This window comes from Stegostoma tigrinum, chromosome 8 (genome assembly GCF_030684315.1).
Source record: "Stegostoma tigrinum isolate sSteTig4 chromosome 8, sSteTig4.hap1, whole genome shotgun sequence".
Taxonomy (NCBI): domain Eukaryota; kingdom Metazoa; phylum Chordata; class Chondrichthyes; order Orectolobiformes; family Stegostomatidae; genus Stegostoma; species Stegostoma tigrinum.
In genome coordinates, this window is record NC_081361.1 from 49614245 (window position 1) to 49637819 (window position 23575).

The 23575-nt window shown below is 39.6% G+C and overlaps 1 protein-coding gene across 3 annotated transcripts in view; it reads right to left on the reverse strand.

Annotated features, from left to right (window-relative positions):
- The window catches only part of jak1 (Janus kinase 1), a 146245-nt gene that overhangs the window by 122484 nt on the left and 186 nt on the right, over positions 1 to 23575 (reverse strand). The window contains exons 2-4 of one of the 3 annotated variants that reach the window (XM_048538741.2): positions 22295 to 22442; positions 22063 to 22189; positions 18844 to 18946 (exon numbers count right to left, since the gene is read on the reverse strand). The gene's annotated coding sequence lies outside the window, so the exon portion shown is untranslated. Of the gene's footprint in view, positions 1 to 18843; positions 18947 to 22062; positions 22190 to 22294; positions 23114 to 23575 lie in introns of those variants that run through there. The other 2 variants (XM_048538740.2, XM_048538739.2) reach the window with 2 other exon arrangements.

The following is a 23575-nucleotide window of genomic DNA, read 5'->3' on the forward strand; positions in this document are numbered from 1 at the left end:
AAAGGAGAACTTACGGTTGCAGTCAGAGATGAAGAAAAAATTTTTATTTTGCTTTTCAAGTCTTATATACAATGGAATAGCATTAAATAGCAAAAAAAAATTCAGTCAGAAAAAGGCAAACTGACATGACCTACTGACACTTCTTAAAACACAGTTTTACAAATAGGAAAAAGTAATTAGCTTCAGAATGTCTGTCTGTAGTTCAGCCTCACTTGACCAAAGTGAAAAACACATTAAATTGTTACCTGAATTTCTTAAATTCAATTTTTTTGTCCCCCGTACCTCACCACTTTATCTTTTTGCCCTTCGGGCGAAATGGTTTTCTTCGCTGTCACTTTTGGTTTTTGGAGTTGGTACACATTACCACAAAGAACAACTTTTAAAATATCCTTCATGGGAATGAGAGCATTCTGGCAAAGTTGGCATATGTTGTCCATTCCCAACTGGCCTCGAGCAGTAGTGGTGAGCCATTTGCATGAGCGGTTGCAGTTTCTGGTGTATGTACACCCAATGTCATTCTGAACAGTGTGTAGGGACTTTAACCAAGTAACAGTGAAGAAATGGTGATTTAATTCCAAATCAGGATGCTGTGTGGCTCGGAAGAAAGTTTTCAGGTAGTAATATTCCCATGCATCTGCTGCTCTTGTTTGTCTATATGAGCTGGGGCACAAGACATTAGCTCCAAAGCCAAGATGTTGGTGGGGCCCACAGCACAGTCTTTCGGCCCAGCATGCTCAATCATTTCTTGTTAACACAAAGTGAATCAAACTGGCTAAATCTAGCTTCTTTATAGTGGAAGCGTTTGGAATGGATTATTCACTTGGCACATCTAGCTTCAGATGATGCTTTCGCATCCATGTACTGTGTTCTACCATAATGAAGATAGCACCTACCCCTTCTGTTAGTTATTTATTTAATTGCTCAACACCATTCATAGCTACATGTGAGGGGATACACAGCACTGATCCAAATCCATTGTTTGGGGGGATTACTTTAGTTTGGTTTCTGGCATAATAGTGCTGTTTAGCAGACATGTCTTCCCGTGTTTAGCTTTATCAGATTGTCAGCTAATTTTTCGAGATATCTGTTGCTATTCTGAGCAAGTTCACATTCTATGCTACTCATAGAACAAGAGGTGGCCAAGGACACGCTGGACCAGGAAGCTACAGATTATGGGGAAATGCAGTGCTGTGGCTGCTTGGAGTGGTCATACCACTGAATCACATTCATGATAGATGGTATCGTCAGTGTGTAGACGGCACCTGATCTCCATAAGCACTGTGTAGCGGTCACTACTACCAACATCATAGACACAAGTATTTACGAAAGTAAAATGATGATGGCAAGTAAGTTCTCCCGTGATACTGAATCTCTTGCCACTTCCTTCTGGTCTAGTTTGGAACTGTTTTTCAGGACTCAGTTGTCTTAGTCAGTATTGGTGCCAGTGAGTCACTTCTGGAGATGCCTAATGAACCCAAAGTACATCAAATGCTCTTGCTGCCTTCAGTAGTTCTTTCAACATCTTGTTTAACCTGGACTAGTACCAATTCAACAGCTTAAGGAGGTCAACGGTTGATAATTATCAGAACATTGACCTTATGCCAAGAGGATGTGGCATCAACACTAAAGTCTCCCAGATGCATGACACTCGTCAACAACTGTCCTTTCCTTGGCAGGCCGCTTAACATTGATAACAAAGGGGCATTTAGACAAATCAACATTGATGATGCTTAGCATGTCATTTCCTTCTGTGTACCACTGTGCAGACACTTCAGCTGAGTATGCCCTACTTATGGGACAGCTCCTGATATCAGAGGAACTTGGGTCATTGGGTAAATGTTTCTGGGTTCGTGACGGTGTCAGGATAATCCTAGTTAGTTTGTGTAACAGCTCCCACATTTGGCACAAATTCCCAACAACAGTGAGGAGGACTTTGTAGTGTCGACTGAGCTACTGTAGGGAATCTAAGCTAAATGTGCCTTTGGCATTTTCTGATGCCACTCAGCTTTATTCCTATTGTTTGCATAGTGATGTGATATTCCAGAGCAGCTTGCTAGCACATTCAGAGGACAGTTAAAAATTAACAGCATTGCTGAGAGTCAGAGGTCACATATAGACTGGTTGCTGAAGTTCATAAACCAGTTAAGGTTTTAATACAAATTCAATTTTAGTGTAGCTGCAAGTAACGATAATGACATTTTATTCCATATTTATGAGAGTGACTTCAAATTGTCCAGTTGCCATTGTGAAATTTGAATTCATGATTCTGGATTATTATAACCAATTTGCTTGACCAGTATTTTACTAATCACTACTGAGCATCTCATCAGTTCTGTTGTCATGGCAAAATAATCCAAATTGTTAACTCAAAATGTCTTCTTCAAACTGACAATCATTACTTCTCTTTTTTTTTCTGTTCAATTCGAAGATGGAATAGAAAAATAGGAAACATACCTGAAAGCTCCAGAGTGGGTTTTAACATTAATGCTATACGTCACAAATGAGAAATACTTGTCCTCTCTGTGGAAGATCATTCGTATTTTCACAAGGGATCCTGATGTCCAGGTGGCTGCCATCCTTCAGTTATCACAGTACTGTACCTTGAGAATGAACAGCATCAGCACTGTGATAACTGAGCCAGGGCAGCCAGATTGTCAGTGCACAGGAACACTTAGGTGCTGTCATCATTCTTAACTGAAAAAAAAGGTACATTAGGCACATGCATCTCACAGTTGGTTTATACTGTAATTTTCTCTAACTATGCTTCAAAGTGGAGACTGGTAGACATTTAGATTTCAAAACGTTTTCTCAAACTGCTCTAATTTTACACAGTGATCTTACTTTCTGAAACGGATTACATTCATCAGTTCAATACAGGACATTCAGTGTCACGCTACATGGATGATTCAGGAAAACAAAACCTGCTGACCTAAAATCTACAAACACCAAGGAAACAAACTCTTTTTAATCCCTCATTACCTCAGGTGCTGACAGTCAGTTGACAGGATATAGGAAGAATATTGGTTACAAGCATCTTACACAACTTGACCAACCAATCTACGTCTTCCCCTCAACCAGCATTCATGTATACGGACTCGCACATGGGGTCTCGGCATAATGATCAGGAATTAGAACTATTTATTTTCTCTCCTTAGCCTAGAGGGGCCAAAACCATCCAGCGAGAACACACTCCTGAATGTGGACCAAGTGAACTTTAGTTTCCACGGATCCAGTCAACACCACATGCTGCACTAAGCCATCACAGGATTTAGTTATACACTTGCATTGCCTTGCCGTACAAGGCTATGGGCCAGTGTTAGAAAATGGGATTTTAGAATAGTTAGGTGTTTGTTTTGACGAGCACAGATTCAATGGGCCAGAAAGCTTTTTCTGTGCTGGAGACCTCTATGACTATATTTGGTACATATCAGCTTTTATGCTCCACATGAGCCTCCTCTCATCTTTCTTCAGCTAACCCGATCAATATCCTTCTAGTCCCTTTTCCCTCCAGTTCCCTCCTAGCTCTGCCTTAAGCACATCTCTGCTAATCACATCACTTACTTTCTTTTAGTTGAATGTTATAACCAAACTACCCTCTCTAGGAGAGGCATAAATAGAGTGGATAGTTGGAGACTTTTTCCCAGGGCGGAACTAACTATTACAAGAGGGCATAATTTTAAGGTGATTGGAGGAAGGTAAAGGGGAGATGTCAGAGTTCGGCTCTTTACACAGAGAGTGGTGGACCTGTGGAATGTGCTGCTGGCAGTGGTGGTGAAGTCAGATACTTTGCAGACTTTTAAGCGACTCTTGGATAGGCACATGGAGGATAGTAAAATGTAGGGTATACAGCATAGTTTGATCTCTTAGTAGGATAATAGGTCAGCACATCATGGGCCGAAGGGCCTGTACTGTTCTCACCTTATGTTCTATGCATCTGAATTCCCCCAGTGGATTTATTACTGACTCTCTTATATTTATTGCCCTTTGTTCTTGCCTTCTAGCCAATCTGTCTTCATAACTAAAACTCTCCAGGTCAGTAAGATCCTGGCAATCTCCTTTGCATCCTCTCCACTGCTATCATATCCCTCCTGTAATGCAGACATTCAGGACTGTACACAATACCCAGCTATGGCCTGACCAATATTTTACTTAGTTCCAGTAATAATCTCCATGCTCTGAAACTCTATGCCTCGGCTAATAAAGGCCAGTTATGACTCCTTAATCACGTTATCTAACCATCACAGCTACAGAGGCCAAATAGCTTGTTTCTGTGCTATAAATAGCATGTAATGTGGAATAAATCATGGCATGCTATGGACAGTTCTGGAAACAACTCCTGACATCATCTGCATATGTGTAACCTTCAACTATAGACATGGACATTGTCCTATACTTTCGCAGAATGTCAAGGAGCCCAGGAAGAAAAAGGTCACAGTGGACCAAATGTAAAGTTGCTCCAAAAATACAGAACATGAAATAAAATGAATTCTGCGCCCCTTATCTATGGCTTGCCCCAAGAGCCCGGATAGTTAAAGATTACGTTTAAAAAAATGAAAAAGCTGTTTAAATTTTAAAATGATGTTTTACACAAACAGAAAAGATATTTCCCGTCGGCTTTGAACAGTTTCATTTTCAGCAACATGTATGTTTTATGTCAGTTACCATATTTTACCAATAAAGGCAAAACGTACCACATCTGACGATAGCTTGTGGTATGCAAATTGGTTGGTGTGGAGTCGGGAAGTTTATAAACACTGCACTGTGACCTACATATAACATTTCATGTTCATTGGATGCTTTATTGGTCAACGTCTTGGCTGTTTTGAAAACTGCAAATTTTTGATTTTTCTTTATCCTTTGAAGATGTTGTCTTTGTGTTACTGCCCAGGGATGAATAATTGACAGATCTGGAGTTTCACAGAGTCAAATGAGTGGTAAGCATTCATACAGAGCTCAAGTGGAGAACCAGATTTCTGGTCGTGTTTCTGCAATACCGTTAGAGGGGTTCATTATAGTGGCCTGAGTTTTGGAACTCACAAAAGGCATTCGCCCAGCGGGGGACTATTTGGATAAAATGGAGTGTTCATAATGCTTACTTGACATTTTTATGAGGCTGTTCTTGATCTCTTCAGTGCTAGTTAGATGTTAAGCTCACTTGGAAAATTTTAAGGGGAGTGAAGTGTGTCAAGCTTCTCATACTATACTGATGTTGTGGTTGACAGTTTTATAAGGTAACACATTTTTTTCTTTGATGAAGTAGATTTCTGAATGGGTAATGAGTCTATTCAGCATTTTAGCACGTGCTACTGTTATTATATGGGCTGTTTGGTTCTTTGTAGAATGCATGTGCAAACAAAGGTGGAGATAGCATAGGGAAAGGGTGGGGTGGGTGAGTGTGAGTGAGAGGGTTAGAGGACATCACAGCCTTTGTTACAACTGATGAGAGGTTGGGGGCAGGCCTTGTAACCAGCTCACCTCACTCAGCCCTTGACCCACAATCTGCTGCTGGGGTCAGCAGGCAGCACTCTCTCTAGTTTACAGATCTCCAAAGTGCTGATCGTATGTAACAGAGCTTTTCAAACAGCGGCACGCCTGCTAGGTCAGGAAACTTACCACCGAGTAGCTGCGTCAGCAGCAAAAATCCAGTCATTACATTTCAATGTTACCGTCTACTGATAGATACACTCGGTCTTCACTCAAACAGTAATGTTACCAATCTTTACTGAATTACTGGATAGAGCTTTGATACACAGTCAAAGAATTTTTTAACACTGAAGATATAAAATGAAAAAGAAAACTGCTGTTTCCCCGAGTGTAACAAACACTACCTGACAGAGAGAAAGAGTTAATACTTTCATTTTGTTTTTCAAATCTCTCATGTTCATTTAGAAATATATAAACTCTCCTCAATGCCCCAGCAAGTAACTGCATCTTTTGGCTGTGTATTGTGTCATATTAGATTTAGCGGTTCTCTTCTTGACTTTCACTGTCCCCGTAATTGGTTTCCTCCACAGTCAGGATTTTAGCCGTTAGCTGCTGAAATCTGCTTGTGTGGTTGTCAGTGGAGGGGAGATTTAGAATTAGCTACAATGCCTCTGCTACTGTGCAACCTGTCACACCAGGCTCACCACAACCACTTCAGCAAGATACTGGCAATCACCTGTTTGCAGAACAGCCCAACATGTACTAGATGGGAGGCGAGAAAACTGAGGTGAAAAACTATATAAATTGTCGAGGCGGGCTCCTGAGGTGCAATGGTAGTAGTCCAGGTCCAAATTCCACCTGTCCCAGGGATGTGTCATTAAACATCTGGGTTGACTGCTTTCAAACAACTACAAAGTGTGAATTTACATAGTTTCAAAAGTGGATGTTAAAACTGATAATTTACAGAGGCTAGCACTAGAAATATAATGCATTATTATGATTTAAATAGCTGGAGTTGTGGCAGACTTATAGAATGAGTTTTTTAATGAAAGAAGGCAAGGGAAATAGTTTTTCAAATAAGGATTCCACACAAATACAAAGTAGGCTTGAAACTACAAGACCAGGGCCACAAACGTGGGCATACGGTGTTAAGTGGATTTAAATTGATTGTACAAGCAAAGGATAATTAAGTAAGAGGCAGAGAAGTAAATAGGTTTGATCTGAACTGGAGTAGGACTTATAAATATAGTTGACTATAATTACTTTCAGTACTTGTTTTTCAAGTCTATGCCCATTTATTACTGCAGTGAAAACACATGTTAGGCAAAACTTTCACAATATGGAAACTTACAAAAAAAAACTATGAGCATCCAGAAAATCCACAAGTGCATCTGGGTGGTCTTGTTCAAGTACAAAATTAGAGCCTGAGAAACCATGCACTTTGGAAACAGCACATGCTGTAATGGATGGAGCAACACAGCGAGGCACAGCAAAAAGCTACAGGTCCATTTTTGCAGATAGGTGGGCAGCGATGCAGACTCAAGTAGTGATAGTGAAGGAAAGTTCCATTAGCTCTGCAGCAATCTCAGTTTAGAGGATGGATCTCAATGAAGCAAGAGGAAAACTGGCACTCAGTAAAGGTATACCACAGAAATATCATGGCATCATGTAGCAATGGTTACTGGTGGGCAACAATTACATGCAGGGCTGCTGGTGGGATATTTGATAGCTAGAGTAAGCGATTTCTTCTGTAACACGAGGCACGATCAATGTTCTGTATTCTAAATTCCAAGCTAAGAGACAGAACGGATTGTTTACAAGAGAGGGTTTTTCAGTAGACTCAACGTTTATGTCAGAACCAATGACACGAGAAAGAATACGAATAAGGTCCAGCAAAGTTGTTTAAATTATTAGGAAGCAGATTAAAAACAGAATCTCAAAAAGTAATAAGCTAAGAATGATCATTAGCGTTAAGTACAGGAACAGCCAAAATGAGAAGCAAATGTATAGGAGAGACAGATTCATTACATCTGGGATGGGAAGTGTGCCTAGTGAAGAGCAGAGTGGAGACCAACGTACTCAGTGGTTGGATAACGGATGATTTAGCATAGGTTTAAACAAATAGAAATGTGTTAAAACAAAATGAGTAAAGTAGATTACTTAGAAGGAAGGGTTAAAATGAAATTAAGATATGGAAAAGCAGGTATAAACTGCAGAATTATATCAAACCATACCAAAATGGATGCACATCAATACAAAATGCTACAGAAGCAAACTGAGAAACCAGAGTTGGGTACAACAGAAAATGATGATGTGGTTTCAACTGTTTCATGACAAACAATTAAACACAGCTGAGGATAACTGAGGATAACTTAAAGCTTTCAATGGGATAGGGAAGGAGGATAGAAAGGAAACTAGCTGAATATTACAGCAAGATCATAACTGTAGACTGTAAAACAAAATAGAATCCGCATCAATATGATGCTTTTCACCATGTCTAAAAAGCACTTCACAGCGAGGCAAGTAATTTTGAAACAGAATTGCTGTTGTTATGGAGGAAATAAGGCAGACAATTTATACAGAACAGAAAGCTCTGACTAGCATCGATACTGTTTGTTTGGATTAAGTAATACAGAAAGCAAAGATGTGGGTATCAGTTACAGTACCATTAAGTTAGGTTCATTACAAGAATAGAATGGGGAACATGGGCAAACGATATTTGACTGGAAAGAATAAGTGATAAGATAAAGAAAAAAGAAGGGAAAACAAACTGAAAATCAGAAGAACAGAAATGTTTAAACAGAAGGCGGAAATTCCAGAAAGAATAAAGGGATCGTATTATTAAAATTTGAGGTTTCAACGTAACCTAGCTGAAATATGAAGTTGTAAAAAGGAATGAATGCTTCCAGGAAAGGATGATAAAGATAAAATCAGGGTAAATAGATAGAAAAGATTGCACACATTCCAATGAATTAGAAGATTTAAAAAACACCGTAAACATTAAAAAAAATATTTTTAGGAAGATTAAAAGTAGGATGAAAATGAGAAAATTTATTCTCTAAATACTAACTAGTAATACATGTTGAAAATCACCATTAGGACTAATTAGAAATGAAGGAAGTATGTCATGGAGTATGAGTAAATACGTTATCTCAATTTTCATAGGGGGTTAGACATTGAGATTACAGAATCACAGGGTTTAAAATAACTGGAAGAGGTTATTATTCAAAAAATGACTGTATTGATAAGGTTCATGAAATTGATGGGTAACACCAGGACTTTACAGATTACGTCCAAGGAAGTTAAAGATGAGAAACAGAGGTATTAGTTTTGTTTTCTAAAATTGCATTGACATAAAAATTGGACTATATACTGAGGATAGAAGATAAAATTCATTTCTTCAAAAGAGGAAGCAGTTTTATTTCAGCTGTTGGGAAACTGTCAGAGTCTATAAAAGGATGTAATTACAAAATAGTTTGATAAGCTTGAGCTAAATGAGGACCAGAGATGATGGGAACTGCAGATGTTGGAGAATCCAAGATAACAAAGTGTGGGGCTGGATGAACACAGCAGGCCAAGCAGCATCTTAGGAGCACAGAAGCTGACGTTTCGGGCCTAGGGTCTAGGCCCGAAACGTCAGCTTTTGTGCTCCTAAGATGCTGCTTGGCCTGCTGCGTTTATCCAGCCCCACACTTTGTTATCTAAATGAGGAACAATCAGCAAAAGTTTCTGAAAGATGGATTGTTCTTTACCAACTATAGAGTAATATGTTAATGCATAAAACAAATATTGCAACTATGATTTGTATGAACTACCAGAAACTGTATTTCATAAAGTACCACAAAGGAACCCCAAAAGAACCTGAGGACAAAGATAATGATTCATCAATTTAAGGGTAACATGGTCACACAAACAGAGGTAGTTAAAATCAGAAGTCAGAGGGCAAGAGTAGAAGGAAGTTTTCAGTATGAACAATATAATGATTGAGACTTGACAGACGTCCACTTTGGGAACACTCAATGTGAATTTATAAACTGAAATCATTTGCAATTGATGGAACAATAACAGCATTTTCTGATATCAAGAAATCAAGGAGAATGGAAAACATTGAAAAATTGCTTGAGGGCACAGACAGGCCAGTAGGATGAGCAGACAGGTGGCAGGTGAAGACAGTCAGTCTTTTCCCCTGACTTTGTTTCTGCAGATTGGACCACAAACCTTGATTGGATTGGTCCATATCTATGGATAAATTACTACAGTAGTTAGCTACTGCCTCCTACAGGACGACTGACCAGGAAACTCTCCTGCTCTCACACTAACATGGTGAGTGGTATCAGTAGGATGTACAAGCTGATAATAAACATGTTTGGTCATGTTTTGAATATACCTTCCATGCCAACAACTTCTGGGACGGGTCTCAAATCTGGAGATTCTGGAGTTGGGGTGCTACCACTGCAAAACAAGATCACCCCTTCAGTTGAAGTCCAATGTGGAAACGTGAACTATTAAGAGTGGAAGGAAAAATACTTAACAAAAAATTAACATTAGCATTGACTAGATAACCTAAATGTTTGCATTCTATTGCAGTCCAACATTTGTTGATATCCAGTAACTTTGAGTAGTTTATGATGTGGCTTACATTTTCAACAACCTTCTGTTTAAAATTATTTGGTCTATAATTTAGGAACTTCAACAGTTCTAAATGTCAGGAATGGCAAAACATCCTCAGTGAGATCGGCGATTGAAAAACCAACATTCTTCATTTTTTAAAATCCCACAAGGCTTCCACACAACTTAATTCAAAATAAGAAGAAAATAATACATACTATTCATTAGAAAATGAATTTTCTGCAACTCCATTCCTTCGAAGGTCTTCACTAATAGGAGTTAACTGCATTTGCCATCCAAGTCTTATGACTTGATACAATTAATGTAAAAAACAACTGTAAATTTGGCTCTTTTGCAAAAAAAACAAGCAAACTCTGCAGCATTATGTTAGCTAGACAGCTGGATTTGTTTTTCATTTTTCAGAGTGACATTCTGTCTGTATTATGTAACTTTATCTGCAATGTCTTAAAACTTGTGACTGGCAGCCTCAAGTCCAGAATAAGAGTGGGAGAGCTAAAATCAGCTTGGATTTCTGCCCCTTATTAGTATCAATCAGCACTCTTACTATACTTGTTTATGATTCCTCCCCCAGCAGTCAAACTATACAGTATTCTTATACATAAATGAAGGGCAGCCATGACGGTGAAGTGTCAGAAAGCTGATGATGCCTGAGGCAAGACTTCTGGTAATGTGCCTGATAGAGAATATCAAAGACAATAAAGTATTGTGTTCAGTTGCAATGCCTCCCGCAGTTAAATAGCGTATCAAAACTCACAGCGAAGGGTTACAAATAATTTACAGCACTCAAACGTGTTGTTGCTGGCCGCAAAGTGCGTGTAGAAATACAGCAAAAGTAAAGGAGGCAATGTCTTTGTATTAAGGGAGTAGAGGAGAGGAAGGAAAAAGGAATGAAATTCTAAAGAACAATAAAATCAGCACTTGAGCACGCTAAGCACCAGTATTCACATTCAGCAGATTTTCCACTCATTTCAATTCTTGATCTCAGTCCATTGTTGGAAAAATGGGGCAGAAACGGAAGCAATTCCCACATTCAGGGAAAATTGGGCAAGAACCTCAGAGCTTCTCATGTTTTTACAGGAGGGTGTTGCCACACAGATGCAAAGATCAAAAAGCAAATTGACTGTGCAATTTTGATGACAAATTTTATTCCCGAGAATAACTGAAAAACAAAGAATATTTGTTCTTTCTTTTTGTGGGATTAAGGCATCACTGGCAGGAATTGAACTTGTTGATCATCCCTATCTTCCCTTTAGAAGGTAGTGGGGAACTGCATTCTTAAACCACCGCAGTCCATTTCTATACATAACTTTACAGTACTGTCAGATGGGAGTACCAGGAACTTTGTCCAGAGATAGTAAGGAGCAGTGACATCGTTCTAAATCAGGATGGGGTGGGATTTTGAGAGGAGATTGCAGGTTGTGATGCTCCCATGCATCTACTGCTTTTGTTCGAAGAGGTGGTTGGGGTCATGGGTTTGGGAGGTGCTATCAAAGAAGCCTTGATGAGTTCCTTCAGCGCATCTTCTAGAGGACACACACCGCTTAAGCCAAATGGTTTCTCAGTCTTACAAAATGCAGACACATTTTACTGCCTATGGAATTGCAAATTGAACTAATCATTGTGTAATAATTTGATACTGACCTTACAATGGAAGTAAGGTCATTGATGAAGCAAATGAATTAATTGAGCCTTGAACTCTTCCCTGAGGAACTTTTATAGTAATGTCTTGGGGTTCAGACTATTGACCTACAATGACCATTAACATCGTCCCTTGGGCTGCATGTGAGTCCAGCCAATGGAGACATTTCCTCAATTTTGCCACAAGTTTAATTTTATTCAGGCTCCTTGATACCACTGTTGGCCAAATGGTGCTATTATGTCAAGCTTTCACCTCAGCTCTTGAATTCAGTTCCTCCATCTGTGTTTTAACTCAGACTGTAATGAAGTCTGGCATCGAGTGATGAACTGCCACAACAATACTGATAACTAAACTTGCCCAATATACTTTTGACAATATCTTGCTGACATCAAGCAGTGATGACTGGGGGATTGGCATGGCCAGATTGGTTTTTCCCTGGTTTTTGTGGCAAGAAATATCTGAGCAATTTTCCACTTTGTTGTCAGGAGGATGTCAATGCTGCAGTTAGAGGAGAGGAGCACAGCTAATTCTACAGCACAATATTTTAGTGCTATAGCATGGATCTTGTTAGCAATCACATCCTTTGACATATCCAGCACTCTATGCTTCTTCAACCATGCTGTCACCAGCAACCTGACTAATCAAATAACTAGGGCTGTAGAGAGGGCTTTAAGCTAAAACAAACTCAGAGATGACTTCTGGTAAGGGGATGCATAGGCACAAAGAAAGAGGATGTGGCAGAATTGCAGGGCAAGTAATGTGATAATGAGACCCAGTGTGGGATAGGTTGGGACAGAGCACACAAAAATAAAAAGCAGCAAATAGGACAAACAGAGGAGAAAAATGATAAAGACAAAAAATTAATGAGTCTGCACTTAAATGCATTTAGTATTTAGAACAAATGAATTAGTGCCACAAATAGAGGTTAATAGCCATCATAGATACAAGGCTACAAGGAGATTAAAGTTGGGAACTAAGCATTCAGGTGTATGTAGCTTCTTGAAAAGTCAGCGTAGGAAAGAGTGATAGGATAGCTCTGTAAACATAACATGGAATAAGTAAAGTCTCAAGAAACAATCTTGGATTAGAAGATGTAAAATCAATATGAGTGGAGCTAAGAAAATAATAAGAAGATATTGGTAGGATTAGTCTACAGGGCTCCCGCAGTAGCTATAATGCGGGACCAAGAATATATGTGGAGACAATAAGGGAATATAACATAGGCAGTACATTCATTACCAGTGATTTTAATCAATTCATGTAGATTGGGAAAATCAAACTGATAGAATTCGCTATGCAGAAGAATTTTCAAAATTTCTTCAGGATGTTCTTCGAAAAATGTAGTCTTAAGTCTACAATACAGAAAAAGGCCCTTCAGCCTATCAAGTTAGCATTGGTTACAAAAAAAACCTAACTACTCTAAGATAACAAGGTGTAGAGCTGGATGAACACAGCAGGCTAGGCAGCATCAGAATAGCAGGAAGGCTGATGTTTCGGGCCTAGACCTGACTTCAGAAAATGAAGAAGGGTCTAGGCTTGAAACGCCAGCTTTCCTGCTCCTCTGATGCTGCTTGGCCTGCTGCGTTCATCCAGCTCTACACCTTGTTATCTTAGATTCTCCAGCATCTGCAGCTCCTCCAGCCACCTAACTATTCTAATCCCCTTTACTATCAATTGGCTCATAGCCTCATATTCTTTACATCGCGAGTGTACGTCTAAGTTCTTCTTAAATGTCATGAGGGTTTCTGTTTGTACCAGCCTTATACAGCAGTGTGTTCCAGATTCCCAACACCTTCTAGGAGATAAAGAATCTCCTCATTTTCCATCGAAACCTCCCCACTCCTTACCTTAAATCTGTAAGTACTGGTCATTGACCTCTCTACCGGCAGCAGGGGTGGGGGGGTGCTGACTCTTCCTGTCTACCTTATCTCTGCAAACCACACCCCCCACCCCACTATAATTTTACATATCTTATTCACGTGCCACCTTAATCTCCTGTGCTCCAAGATAAACAACGCCAGTCTGTCCAATCTCCCTTCTGCTATGGATCCAACTACAGATCAAGCTATTTTGGATTTGGTAATGTGCAATGAGGCAGGTTTAATAAATGATTTCAGTAAAAAATTCTTTAAGAAGCTGACCATAAGATGGCAAAATTTTGCATTCAGTAGGAGAGTGAGAAACTTGAATTAGAAGCAATTGTGTTAAACTTAAGTAACAGTAATCACAAAGGAATGAGTATGATATGGTCTGGGCTAGGGGTTTAGCAGAAAGATAGTTGTGAATAATGCCAAACGTTTAAGTAAATTGTTCATGACTCACCATGATGATATATCCCAGTGAGGAAGAGGATTCTAGGAAGAGGACAAACCAACCACGGTTAACCATGGAAATTAAGGGTAGTATCAAATTGAAGAAACATACAATATGGAAAAAGATTAGTGGTAAGCTAGAGGATTGTGCAAGTTTTAAAAGCGAACAAAAGATGACCAAAGAAATCAGAACAGGATGAAAATAAATTTTGAGGGTGAATGATCAAGTAATATAAAGCAAACTAAGGGCTTCTTTAAATATATAAAGAACAAAAGAGGGGCTCAAATGAACATATGTCCTGAGAGGAGGAGGCTGCAAAAATAATAATGGGGAACCAAGAAATTGCAAATGACTTGAATAAATGCTGTGCATCTTCATCATAGAAGACTCCAACAGAATTCCAAAATTACTAAGTGATTGAAAGATGGGTGGTGATTACAGAAGTAAATAACGTAACTAATCACTGGAGAAAAAAATACTAGGGAATCTTTGGGACTAAAGGCCACTAAGTCCCTTGCATCCAAGGATTTTAAAGGGAGCTGTGACAGAGATAATGGATGCATTGGTAGTAATGTTCAATGTTCCAAGAAGTCCCAGAGAATTGGAAAACTGCCAATTCAACATAGATAACAAAGTGTGAAGTTGGATGAACATTGCAGGCCAAGCAGCATCTTAGGAGCACAAAAGCTGACGTTTCGGGCCTAGACCCTTTGTTTAGGCCCAAAACGTCAGCTTTTGTGCTCCTAAGATGCTGCTTGGCCTGCTGTGTTCATCCACCTTTTTGTTATCTTGGATTCTCCAGCACCTGCAGTTCCCATTATCTCTGATGCCAATCGAACATGCTTATTCAAAAGGTGACAGGGACAATAGACAAAAGACAGCTAGCTTAGCAACTGCTGTTGGGAAAATGTTACAAGTCCATTATAAAGGATGTAATTGCGAGCATTTGGAAACATACAGGATCAGGCACATTCAACATTGCCCCATGAAGAGGAAATCATGCTTGCCAAATTTATTAGAATTCTTTGAAGAATTCTAGCCAGTAGGGCAGGTAAAAAAGGAACCAGGAGAGCAATACATTTGGATTTCAAAAGACATTTGATTTGCAACCATACATAAAAAGCCCATAGTGTTGGGTGCAGTATCTGAACGCATTGACACAGGAATCAGTGCCAAAGTCATAATTATTCACAACATTAATATTAATAACTTAGACCAGGAAGGTGAACGCATAATAGACAAATCAGTAACCGACACAAAAATAGGCAAGAAGGCAAGTAGTGAGGATAACACAAAGAGCCTTTGGAGAGGAAAATAAGTCCTGTTAGAGGGATACAGACAGATTAAGTTAGTAGACAAAATCTTAACTGATGGAATAGAAAGCGTGAAAGCACAAAGTTATGCACTTTGGCAGGACAAATATAGGAACGGAACATTATTTAAATGGCAAAATGTTTCGTGGACTCACGCTAAAATTACAGAAAGCCAGTGTATAAGTACAGCAGGTAATCAAAAAGGCAAATCGAACTTATTCGAAAAGGAATGGAACACAAAATCAGCTAAGTTTTGCTAAAACTGTACACGGCCCAAGTTAGACCAGACGTAGAACATGTGAACGGTTTTGGTCCCTTTATCCAAGGAGACGTGTACTGACATTGGAGGCAGTACAGAGGCAGTTTACTAGGATGACTTAAGGTTCGAATGGAATTTGAGAGAGGCAGAGCAGTTTCAGCCTATACTCACTGGAGTTTAAAAGAATGAGAAGTGAACTTATTACAACAGACTGGGGATCAAGAAGGCAAGTATTTCTTTTTCTCCCAGTTTTAATTCTCTCATTATTTGCTGCAGGCAGAGACTGACAACTCTGTTTTTCAGGATTCTGCCAGCTCAGTGATATTAAGCCACTTTTGGTGATACGTACTGAAGCTGTCATTCAAAAGAACATCCTGTGCTGTTGTCATCTTCAGTGATACTCAACTTGTAGGAACAGTGATTCATCAACAGAAGAGGACAGTGGGACATTTCCTTGCCCATATTTGACTTGATACAATGAGAGACCTGATGCTGTGAGACATCATAGGGCCCAAGGTCAACATTGTGGATCTCAGCTTCACTCCATTTTGTTGGCTATACGAGCAGTGTTCCTTTCTTGGTTGTCTGCTTAACATTAACAGTCAAGGAAAGCCCAGTGAGGAAACCTGCTCCTCAGCCTCTGCCAATACTATGGTAAAAGGACAGGCAATAAACACTGGCCCAGCCAACAATGTTCATGTCCAAAGAATGAATTAAAAAGAAAGTCAGGCATAACAATGCAAAGCTCCCCATTACTTTCCGCCATTTAACATTTGGCCATGGCAGTATGACCACAGATGTCAACATTTGAAAGTACTTGCAATGGAAAATTTGATTGGGCCCAAAATGTTTGCATGCCAACTCGATGCAGGCAAAAGCTAGCATGAGCAACACATCACTGACTGACTACAGGAAAAACTGGGTGGTCCCAAGGCCAAACCAATAGTTTGACTCTGTTTCTGCTGTCGTCTGCCAGTTTTACAGGCTCCTTAACAGGACAGAAAGTCTGCTTCAGATTCCAGAAACTAGGGGAGGTGTGGGTTGGCAAGAGGGGTTGGGTGACTGCAAGTGAGGGAAGGTGGGGTTGGAAAGAGAGCCTCTAAGCTCGGAAGTGCAAGCAGGGTGCTGGGAAAAAGAGGGCAGTGGATGTTTGTCGGGGTGGGTTGGGTACTAGGGTATGGGATATGTATGTATGGGGGGAGGAAACAGTGACTGGTGACAATATGTCTGCAAAGGTGGGGAGGTGCTTGTAAAAGAGGGCTGTTAGTGATACTTCTGTCACTGGAGAGGATAGAGGGCTTGGCTGAAACTAAACAGTCTATTAAATAATACCACTTACACAAAGTGCGTTAAAGCAGATTTTACGTTGAGCTAAAGTAAGCAAACTTTAATAATTAGATACTGTACATTAAAATGTTATTTTATTGTTGCTTTGTTCTTGCTGGCATCTGGGTCATGTTTTTTTTCAGGTGTTCAAACAGAGTCACTGTGAAAAATAGTCCAGAAGCACTGTATCAATCTGAGGCTTCGATTCCCTGCTCCAGTTGATGTGCAAGATCCCAAGGGACTATTTCATGAAAGAGCAAGGTAAATCTTCAAAGTGCCCTGGACAGTATTTATCGCTCAAATCAACATTACAGGAAGAGATGATCTGTCATTGTCACATTTTTGAGCATATATTAGCTGCCACACTTTCTACATTACAACAGTGGTGACACTTCAAAAGCACTTCACTGGCTGTTGGGTGCCTTGAGAAAACTGTGCTCATACAAGTCTTTGCTTTTCCTGTTGAATTTATAAGCAGATATCATTATATTCTTATCAGCCCTAGTTTTAGACTCCCCAACAAATAAAACATTCTCTCCATACTACCCTGTCCAATCCAATCATAAATTTAAAATTTGTAACATTAAGCGTTACTACTATTGAAAGGAAACTAAAATTCATGAATACAAGTATTCATGCTTTTACTTTTAATGCCTTTATTTTGTACCAAAGTGAAAGATGCAGTCCCATAATGCAGGAAACTTCCAAAGCTGAAATGAACGAAATGCAAGCAAAGGTAAATCTGAAATTAGTGATTTAAATTATGCTAAACTTAGATTCAAATACATGGAAGTGTAATTTGACCTTTTGTACTTCGACAGTAAACAGTACCAAATCTGAGTAAACATACAAAATCTTCATCAGAAGAAAGTAAATCTGTAGTTGAAGAACAATTACATACATCCTCCATGAAAGAATGTATATACATCAGACAAGGAAATCACAAAATACTCATTTTTTAAAATTCTTTCATGGAATGTTGGTGTCACTGGCTGGGGCAACATTTATTGCACATCCCTAATTGCCCTAGAGCAGGTAGCAGTGAGCCACATACTTAAAATCCTGTGGTGCAAACATACAGGTACATCCAAAATGCTGTTAGGAAACCAGTGACCGCAAGCTATTATGGCAGTTAGCTTTAGACTGGCTTGATAAAACAGTAAATGTTGGAAATACGTAGCAGGTCAAGCAACATCTGCAGGGAGAGGTATAAAATTAACATTACAGATAAGCACACAGATGAAATGCTTAACCCTATTTCTCGGTCTACCTGCCCTTCTCCCATTTGCTGCTTTCATTTCAAATTCCCACTATCTTCAGTGCTTTGCTTTTGTCTGACAAACAGGACATCATATTTAAGCCCAGTGAGCCAGAGAAGTGCCAGTTTTCATACTTCAGCTTCAGAGAAAATCAAACATGGCTGATAGAATCAGTCAATATTTAATCGTAGAAGCAAATACCTACAATGCTTTATATAGAACAAACAGATGGCTATGTCAAAAATACAGCGGAAATTTTAGGCAGTTACAAGTCAGTATAATTAATATGCAAATAAGAACATTTTTGGTCGATCATTAGTCATCTACTTTTGCTCTCCCATCCCCCCCCAATTTCTCTGTTGAAGAAGCAGACTCATCATTCACAATCACACTTCCATTAGTGTTAGGTGTCCTCTACCACATTGACCAAGTAACCACTGCCAAAACAGCAAGTGCCAACCAGTTACCTAACCACAGAGTCATCTTGACTGGGCCAGTTATCCAGCTGTGACATTGAACAATGATCACATGCACAGTTCCTCGTTAATTTCCTCCCTACCTAATTAAATAAGTCTTCACCAGTAAAAAAAATAAAGCATTCAAGTTGAATAGCTTTTGTTTTTCTCTTTGCACATTTCAACGTAGTTTCAATGATTAACACAAACCAGAGATAGTACTTACAGTATTGGTTTAACCTTATGAGGATGAGAAGTATTTTTAATGTACAAAGACTTCAGTACTATTTGAAGATCTGGGAGGGTGCTCCATTACCTATCTTGTAGCCCTAGATAGAACAAAATATTACTATGATTACATTTTTTCCATTGCAAACCATGTCTCATAACACTCCAGAAATTTCACTCCCCCATTTACTCACACTCATCTGATTTTTTTCCCTTTCCCTCTGATCTCCAAACATGCAAATCCACAAGTCCTTCTTCCCTTTGAGTCTCTGTGAAATAGAACTTATTACAAATTCTCTGATCAAACCCAGTTTTTCCAAAAACTTCAATCTTGTGAAAATGTCCTTATAACCCCAAATCTTGAATTTCCCTGAAATCTAAAGCAAACGTATTCAAACCTTTTCCCTTCACTGGCCTCTTGAATGTTTAGCATGCAGCTTTAGATTACACTCACAAAGTTATCCACTCCTAAAAACACAGGGATTTTCTTTTCTTTTCAAGGATGGCTTGAGATTTCTTTTGCTTTTCATTTCTACCAAATTAGCAGTTTACTGTCTTCTTGTTTCTCCTTCGTCAACCCTGTTTAAGTAGTATTTATTTTCTACTCTTATTTCATGCTGACATTCCTCACCACAATACCCCAATCCTCCAAATTTCCCTTACCTTCCCTTGTGAAGCACATGTATCAGAGTCGCTTTAGCCCAATTGCCCAATTACCTGTTGCAGCTCCAAACAATTAAATGGTGAGCAACCCTAAGGAGATAGGTCAAGTGCAGAGTGAAACTGATGGCACAAAAACAAAGTTGCTGGAAAAGCTCTCATCGGGTCTGGCAGCATCTGCGGAGGAGAAAACAAGAGTTAACGTTTCGGGTCCAAACTCAGAACTATTCTGAAGAAGGGTCACCGGACCTGAAACGTTAACTCTGTTTTCTCCTCCACAGATGCTGCAGGACCCGATGAGAGCTTTCCCAGCAACTTTGTTTTTGTTCCTGATTTACAGCATCCACAGTTCTTTTGGTTCTTGTTTAGTATGAAACTGATGGCAGTTTTGTGTGTTTGTGGGCCTCATTGAGTTGTAATATATGTATCAAGACTGGAATAACATGCAAGCTCTGGCTGAGAAGTGGTAAGAGACATTTGCACTAGACAAATGGCAGACTATGACCATCTCCAAAAAGACAGATTCTAACCATTTCCTCTTGGTGTTCGGTGGCCCTGTCATTATTGAATCCCCAATATCAGTATTCTGAGGGTTACAACTGACAAGAAACTGAACTGGGCCAGACTATAAACATTGTGGCTACAAAGATAGGTCAAAAGCTGGGATTCTGCAGCCACTAACTCACCTCCTGTTTCCTTAACGCCTGTCCCCAATCTACAAGGGACAAGAGTACGATGGTGCACTCCACGCATACCTAACTACATTTAAAAAGAACTCGACATCATCCATGATGTAGTTTGATCGACATCCCTCCATCATCTTCAACATTTACTCCCTTCATTACTGACACATAGTGGTAACCATGTGTACTATATACAGGATGCCACTGCATAAACTAACCAAGGCTCCTTCAGCAGCACCTTCCAATCTACCACCTAGAAAGCCAAGGCCAGTAAATGCCCAGCAACATCACCACCTGAAGACTCATCTTCTGGACACACATCATCTGGACATGGAGCTAAACCACCATCTCTTCACTACTACTGGGTCGACATTGCAGAACGCACTTGCTAACCGCACTGAGAGTGTTCCTCCACCCCACAGACTACAACAGTTCAAGAAGGTGATTTACCAACATCAAAACCCACATCCCATGAATGAACAAAAACGCAGACAAGAAATCAGTAGTTCATGGCCTTCATGACATTTTTTTTAAGCTTATGAGCCTTGGTTCCACACAAAGGTTTCTCAATTTTATACACAGAGAAAAATCAATTGCTGGTCTTTTATTCGCTAAATAAAATTGTGAAGACTGGAGAAACTCAGCACGTCTGGCAGCATTTATGAAAAGAGAAACAGTTAATGTTATCAGTGCAGTATTTCTTCAGATCTCCCATTCAGCAGACTCATTCTCCACCCTCTGTAAACATCAGCCCACTTAAAACTCTGCTCCCCATCTCCACAAACTTGCACTCATTCTTGGTCATGATAAACTGCGATGGTGTTTGGTTCTGAAACTCATGAACACAAGAATGTTAATTTTTTTTTGTGATGAAGGGTCTAGGGCCGAAACGTCAGCTTTTGTGCTCCTAAGATGCTGCTTGGGGCCTGCTGCGTTCATCCAGCTCCGCAGCTTGTTATCTTGGATTCTCCAGCATCTGCGGTTCCCATTATCTCTAAATCTATCCACAGCCTGGCCTTTCACTATCACTGTGAGCCCTTCAGACTACCTTTCCAATTAAGCTTTTGTTCCTCCTCCAAATGTCACCTTTGTTTTGCTGCTGATTCTTTTTTAATATCTCATATGTCTCTTTGAAGTGTCTTGGGATATTTATCTCACTGCCATACAAAACATTCATTCTAAATTACAATTCAATAAAAAGGTGTGAATGAATAATTATTGTAAGATTTTGGTATACATGTTTTGAATATTACTGCTTGCAGTCAAAACCAGACGAAACATAATGTCATTGTCATAATTAACCCTGAAATGAGCTTTTATTCAATTATCAAAATTTCTACAAAAATTCCCAAATTCATCTGTGTTGTAACTCGTTCAGGGTCCCAATTACCCATCATCCATATTCACTGACCTTCAGTGGATTCCAGTATGGCCAAGTTCAAGTTTAAAGTTCTCATCTTTGATTCAGGAATTCTGTACAGTTCTCCCACTTCCCAAACCTATGTTCATGTCCTTCTGAGTCCTCAGTATTCCTCCACTTCCAATTACTTGATCATCTCTGATGGTAATCCTTCCAGTACAGGCAGCCTTCCTTCAGTTGCGAAGGCCCTAAATGTTGGAATTCTCTCTCAACCCTCTCCACCTCTTCTATTTTAAACTGTTTCTTAAAACGTAGCTGTTTGATCAAGCTTTTGGTGATTCGTCCTAATATTTCCTGGTGTGGCCAGTCATCAAACTTTGCTTAATCACGTTCCTGTGAACTGCCTTGGGATGCTTTATCACATAAAGAGTTTGATATAGATTTCTGTTGTTTAAAAATCAAACATTTAAAAATTAAATGTATTTGTGCACAAATAATATGAAAGGCACTTTACCTTATGAGGAAATTCCAAACAACTTTCAAAGGATTAAATTCAGAGATAGTGTAAACAACTCCATGTCTGGCCACATGCGTTTTACATATGCCATGGTGCCTCTGTTCAGTTTATCAATAGTCTGAGTCTGAAACCACAAACGAAATCCAAACAAATTGAAACGAATTCACTTATTTGGTGAACAGATATCTCAAAATTTCTTCAATAAAGCAGTAAGTTAGCTTCACATTACCTTTCGAGAGGGAGGAGGAGCTGTTTTTTTTTCGCAGGGAATGCATCATTCAGAATCAGAGATCCGATGCTCCACCTTCTCTCTCCATGCACGACCCTGGTTCGGTGTAAACAAGTTGGATTTGGGCGCTGTTTCCCATCTTTCGAACCTGTAGAAATCTCCAAAACATTTTTAAAAATTTGGAAACATTATTTTTTTTAAAAAATCCGTCCCTAGTGCAAACTTACATCATGTGACAAAAAAAACTAAGCGACAGAGAATGTTAGCAAAATACATTCTAATTGAATAAAAACACGTGAAACCCAACTGGCACCGAGACATTCAAAGATTCCACCAGTTTCTAGAAATTGGCATCGGAGGCTGATTTCCAGATTTGCCCTTATTCATTATTTTACTCAATGACTTTTTAACACAAGCAGTTTGCGTGGAGTATAATTTACTGCATTGTACATGCGTGCAGAGATATTCAACACAAATCTGTCAAACTCTCTTCCGAATCAGTGCACACACAGTGGGCGAAGCTTTGCCCAGTACAGAGTCTGGACACAATGAGCACCCCCACCCCGGTAGACCCCAGCGCGGAGCCGCTCTCAGTCAGTCCCAGTCCCAGTCTGATAGACAGTGTCGCCGCTGCTGCTGACGCTAGCGGCCCCGATCGCTCGCTTTCCTCCCCCTCGCTCTGTCTGTCTCCCTTGCTTTCCTCTTTCTCCTGTCTCTCCTCTCTTTGTTTACATGCATATTATTTTATGACGCAGCAAACACACTCTCTCAATGTGACTGCCGCCATTTTTGTGTTTATATTAAATCTCTCAGCCATGTGATATGTAAAAAACTTCCGGGTCCCTCTCCAACTCCCCAGAGTGCAAAAAAAACAACGCAAAACATATTTAAAGTCAGCCTGCGTCTCATTTATTTCTGCTATTGCTTGGAACATGTAACGTGCTTTGCTCGTAATTGCTAAACATCGTCAACATATTTTTAATTAGAGTGCTTTAATCCTCAGATATAACTCGTATGTGGGGGCAGCGATAACATGTACCAATGTATGTCATCTTTTTACAATTTTCTCCAAAAGGATCAGCCTTGGATCCTGCTTGTACGACGTTAAGAAGCATAAAAAAAGGGCCCATACTCCATTGTGAGCAGTTAGTCTTGCTTTTCAAAGATAATTTTTGGCTTCCTCGATGGAGGAGTTGCGTAGATGGGTATTTCCAAGTTTGCTGAGTCATACAGACACCACTGAGAAGTCAGAGGAGCCGCAGATTAATCACTTCCAGACAG